A 6,033-nucleotide genomic window follows, 5' to 3' on the forward strand; every position below is an offset into this window, starting at 1 on the left:
GGTTTTCCGGAATGGGTCTCCGCTTCGCCGTAGCGGACGACCCGTTGTCTGTGGAGCCTCCTCTCCCGTTCAGAAGAGGACCGCCATTGCCGTTCGCGCCGCCCCCAAGTAGACTTAAAAAAGTTTTAAATGAAGTAATCCATAAGGACCAGGCAGGCTTTCTCCCAGGTAGACATCTGTTTGCTAATACAAGGAACATTATTGACATTTTGGAACTTTTGCAAACAGATATAAATACAAAAGCAGTTTTAATTTTTATAGATGCGGAGAAGGCCTTTGACAATATCTCCTGGAAATTTATGATGGGAAATTTAAAAGAGATGGGAGTGGGACGGGGTTTTGAGAATGGGATTGAGGCGATATATTCAGAACAGAAAGCTAAATTGATAGTTAACAATGTGGTTACAGAAGAGTTCAAAATTGAAAAAGGGACACGACAAGGTTGCCCTATCTCCCCTTTGTTATTCATTTCGGTTCTGGAAGTGCTATTGAACATGATTAGAGGGGATCGGTTGGTGGAAGGAATTCAGGTCGGACAGAAACAATACAAATTAAAAGCCTTTGCAGATGACCTGGTTTTGACCCTGCAGAAGCCAGAGCCTAGTACGAAAAGAGTATTACAACTGATTAATGACTTTGGTCGGGTGGCTGGGTTTAAATTAAATAAACAGAAAACTAAGGTCTTGGGGAAAAATTTGACTGATACAGAGTCAGAACGGTTTCAGAATGAGACGGAACTTAATGTGGTTAAGAAAGTAAAATACCTAGGGGTAAACATAACAGCAAAAAATCTAAGTCTATTTAAGGACAATTATGAAAAATGTTGGACAGAAATTAAGAGAGACTTAGACAGTTGGTCAAAATTGAAACTTTCTTTGTTAGGCCGAATTGCTGCTATCAAGATGAATGTATTGCCAAGGATGTTGTTTTTATTTCAAACACTTCAGGTTTTGGACAAAAAGGAGTGCTTTCAGAAGTGGCAGAGAGATATTTCTAAGTTTGTCTGGCAGGGCAAAAAGCCCAGAATTAAGTTTAAGATACTAACTGATGCAAAACAAAGAGGGGGCTTTGCCCTGCCAGACCTAAAGCTGTATTATGAAGCCGCAGCGTTCTGCTGGCTAAAAGACTGGCTACTTCTTGAAGACACTGATGTGTTGGATCTGGAAGGGTTTAACAATACTTTTGGATGGCATGCATATTTATGGTATGACAAGGTTAAAGCAAATAAGGCCTTCAAGAACCATATTGTCAGAAAATCACTGTTTAATGTCTGGACAAAATATAAAGACTTGCTGGAAAATAAAACACCAAGGTGGCTTTCACCTCTGGAAGCTAAGGCCCGAAAAAGACCCAATATGGAGGCTAAATGGCCAAAATATTGGGAAATACTAGAAAAGGATGGAGATAATTGGAAATTGCAGAGTTTGGAGAAAATGAAAGACAAAGTGCGAGATTGGTTACATTACGCTCAGATTAAAGAAGTTTTTAAAAATGATAAGAAACTAGGGTTCCAGGTGGAGAAATCGAAACTAGAAACAGAATTGTTAGAACCAAAGATTAAGGTACTTTCAAGGATGTATAACTTGCTGTTGAAATGGAATACACAAGATGAAACGGTTAAATCGGCTATGATAAGGTGGGCACAGGACATTGGGTATAATATCATGTTTGAGGACTGGGAAAGGTTGTGGAGTAATGGATTGAAATTTACTGCATGTAACGCTCTGAAAGAAAATGTAATGAAAATGATTTATAGATGGTATATGACCCCAGTCAAACTTGCAAAAATTTACCACCTGTCTGATAATAAGTGTTGGAAATGTAAAGAGTGTGAGGGAACGTTCTTCCACCTCTGGTGGACTTGCCCTAAAGTGAAGGCGTTCTGGGAAATGATTTATAATGAATTGAAAAAGGTATTTAAATATACCTTCACTAAGAAACCAGAGGCTTTCCTTTTGGGTATTGTCGGCCAAGGGGTGGTAAAGAAGGACCAGACATTTTTTATGTATGCAACAACAGCAGCAAGGATACTTCTCGCAAAATACTGGAAAACTCAAGATCTACCCACACTGGAAGAATGGCAGATGCAACTGATAGACTATATGGAACTGGCCGAAATGACTGGCAGAATTCGTGACCTGGGAGAAGAGAGGATTGAGGAGGATTGGAAGAAATTTAAGAATTATTTACAAAAACATTGTAATTTGAGCGAATGCTAAATAAGATGCTAGACCAAAATAACTGAGCACCACTAAACTTAGAAGTTTTTTAAGAAAATAAGTAAGACTGTGAAAATTTAACTCCTTTCGAGAATTATAAGATTATGAAACATAGAAGGGATATAAGAATCTAAATAAGATGATAAATTGCTGACAAAATGTTATAACGATGAAAGTGGGAGCGGGAGATGTGAGGAAGTCCAAAGAAAATGTGAAACTATGTTAAGACAAATGTTATATTGTTTATTATGTTTATTTCTATTGTAAAACCCAATAAATTGCTTTAAAAAATAAATAATACAAAACAAACTAATTAAATATCAGTTGCATATCTTGAGACAATTGGGATATTTTATGTATGTATCTTTTGAATCCTGGAGCACAGTCTTGAGGTTCAAAAGTGAGAAGACGTCCTTGCAATTCAACTCCACCCCCCTTTGTCAGCCGCACTTCCCCTCTGAAAGAAATTGCTGTGGCCACTTTGAAAACTTTGGTGTCTGTTGTTGTTGCTGCAGGTAATAGTCTCGTGGTGGCGAAGCTTTCCATTCGATCTGTAGTAACACATCTGTAGAAGTGATATCCTGTAAGGGGCAGGGTTTTGGGGACTTAAAAGACAGAGTTAGAAAAGGGAAGGGGCAAAAGGCAAAAAGGATGTCCTTCAGTTTCCGTTGGAAGCTGCAAATAATAAAAATCTTAGCGGATTAAGCATTTCATTCATTCCAATATTATTATCACATTTCCATATAATTACTGTTATTATCTGCCAAGTTTGTTTGCTTTCCTTCACTTAGTTTGGCTGTGGAAGAAACGGAGGGACAAAACCTTTGTTAATTTGAACACAATTGGCAAGTTATTAAACATTTTGCTTATGTGGGTCCGAGTTCACATATCCTGTTTTAAAGGGAAATTTTTTATTTCCTTTGAAAATCTCTGTCAGGAATGCTGTTCCTATAATGCACACAAAGCCTGTTATAAAAGTTAAATCCCATTGGGGGTGGGAGAACTAGTCAAGAGTGGAACTCACAGTGGGAGCGCTTTGATATTTACCTGTGAAAAGAATTTGGCATGTTAAGATTTGAAACCTGGAAACCTCTTGACTTTTGATGAGCTAGTACTTAACCCTTTTGTCTTACGTAGCCCCTGGAGCAAAGGACACATTAAGGGTGATTTCCCTCAATGGTTCCAAGTTTTACATAAGGAAATTTGGATAAGTTTCTCCCTGCAGCCCAAGCTCTCGAAACCTCCTCTCCCCCCCTACAGTTCCCCTCCTTCCTCTCTCTCTCTTTCCTCCCCCCCTTTTTTTGTTTAGCTGATCTAGCCTCTGTGCATGTGCAGAGTTCATGTCTCAGCAAACCTTTTATACTATTGAAAATGTTGAATCTTTGGGCTAAATTACCATTTGAATAAGGGAAGGGAAGGGTAAGGAGTAGATTTTAAAAATAGGGTTAGATTTTAAAACAAAAAAGAGAAACTCAGCGATTCAAGTATTCACCAAAGCTAGCAATTGCAGCCCAAGCAAAGGGACTGCTTCCTTTATGTACAGGAAAGGGCTAATATCCCTCTGGCCATTCGTGGAACAATGCCACGCCCTTATATATGGGAAAAAATGGCCAGAGAGTCAGAATTCATAGGATTTTTTAACATTCTCAGTCATTTCAGCCTTACCATTTGCAGACAAAAAATTTTTTTCTGCCCTTTATTTACAGGATTGGTCAAGGCGCATATGTATTTGTATGTGCTGAAACTTTGAATTGACTTTGAAGTCTGATTTTTAAATAGTAGACAAAATGATAAACACTGTAATCACTCAAACGCTTGATATTACCAGTTGTGCTTCAAAAACATCACGGCAAAGCTAGGCTGAATTTCAACTCCATCACCACACCAGAATTTAAGAATTACCCTCCAATGCTTGCAGACACATGTCCTTCCACACAGCCACAAATTGGGAGAGTTGAAAGGGACCCTGGGGTCATCTAGTCCAACCCTCCAAAATATAGGGTTCACAGCAAGATTTCACAGCAAGATTTGTACTACCAAAGAGACATACACATTTAAGTACAGATTTACAACTGGGAAAGGAAACATCTATGCTCCTATCATGTACTAAGGAAGAGGAAAATAAAAGTAGCCAACTTTACACAGAACCCTTTTAGCAGATCTTGAGATAGTTTGAGTGAGTTTGCTTCCTTAGACTAAAGAATGCAAGTTCCTATAGAAATGATATTTAAAGGAAGATTGAAGTGAACAGTTGTTGTTTTTTTCTAAGATAGGGAGAGGATCTTTTATTAAGCATAGTTAAAACAGCCATAGATTTGATTTAAAGGGAATACAAAAGTGAACAATTTTTTTTTCTGAACTTGCAGAGGAATAGTAAGCCTAATTTAGATTATTTATTTTTTTAATAACTACACATAGGAAAGTGAGATGCAGGGTACCTTAGGAAAGATTGCTCCCCCCTCTTTGCAGTTTCCTTTAAAGGAAGCTTACTCGGGAGTAAATTTACCTGGCACAGAAGTAAGAAGGGGAAAAAACCTGAAAGATACAGAATGAAACAAGGGGGGGCATTTTCTAAGAAAAGAGGCCAGGAAGTCTTATAGAGACTGATATCAGGACTGGACTCAGATAGACAATTTTTGCAATTTTTTTCATTAAGCCTCTACATTTAATAACAATTTTTCTTAGAAAGAACACCATACTTTCATAGGCATAGGCTTAATGAAATACATACACTGCATTTTAGCTTGAGAGAGCAGTTGGCTCAACTAGGCTTTTACAGCAGAAACATTAGTTTCTTCACAGCACATTTCAAAATACTGGAACAAAAAAGACTGGAACACGGATGTAGACTCACAAACTCAAAAGTTGCAGCAAAACATCATCTACCATCAACTTAAAATCATACTCCTCACTTAAGCTACTCGGAGGAAGACTCTTTGGAGCCTCTCTCAAATAACAAACATTTGCACACTTCATTCTTCTTCCTTTTTTTTTTTTTTTTTTGTCCTGTTTAAGATTGATAAGGCCCAACATGGCTTTCTTAGATTTAAAATTTTTGAAGCAAGCTTGCAATTTAAAAACTATGTGCATTTAAGAACAGTCTGTGGATGCCGAGGCCAATGTAAATACAAACCCTTGAAATATTTCTAAATCTTTGAGTACATCTCTTTCTTATTTATTTATTTATTTATTTATTTATTTATAGAGAAACTAAGATCTCTAATGCGTGGGCTCTCAGGCTGGGCTGTTATTATATCTACTACCTTCTGAGCACCATTAAGTTTACGGTTTCATGTTCTAGCTTTAGGTTATAGTTTAACAACACAAATTTGATGTGTTCAGCTCTCCCTAAGGGTTCACACCCTGATTTTGTTGAAGGATCCCTGACGTGGCCGCTGTGCCCTGGGTTCCAGGTGGTGGGCCTAAGCCACCCACTAAAAGTTACAACGGTCTCGTACTTTGTACTTGGAAAGACCATTTTGCCCCTTTATTTCCCCCCCCCCCAACTGGAGATGACAAGCTGGAGGGGCATATTAGAATCCTCTCTGGGGCAAAAAGGCTTCATGGAAGCTTTGTTGCCAGGAGGAGTCCAGCTAGGGTGTTTAGTGAGCTCCCATTTCCCTTTAAGGGGGGGGTTGCTCAGTAGATTACACTAGGAGATAGAAGAACGGGTACAAGAAAGGGACAAAGAAGGGGGGGTAGAGAAAAGAATATTCTATCAGTATTCAAGTTATCTTTCAGCTAGAGCAATCTCTGCCTACCAGTAAACTACAAGCAATTTGTCTAGAAACCACAGGCACTAGCCTGGAAAACC

General features: G+C 38.4%; 1 long non-coding RNA gene across 1 annotated transcript; it reads right to left on the bottom strand.

Moving 5' to 3' along the window:
• Window positions 1–3,334: 3,334 nt before the first annotated feature.
• LOC308467721 lies at window positions 3,335–4,060 on the bottom strand. The gene is made up of 2 exons (XR_013981264.1): window positions 4,016–4,060; window positions 3,335–3,864 (listed from the first exon to the last, which is right to left on the bottom strand). It is a non-coding gene; the product is annotated as an uncharacterized lncRNA (long non-coding RNA).
• Between the last annotated feature and the right edge of the window lie 1,973 nt (window positions 4,061–6,033).

This window comes from Podarcis pityusensis, assembly GCF_964106645.2.
Source record: "Podarcis pityusensis genome assembly, chromosome: W".
Lineage (NCBI taxonomy): Eukaryota > Metazoa > Chordata > Lepidosauria > Squamata > Lacertidae > Podarcis > Podarcis pityusensis.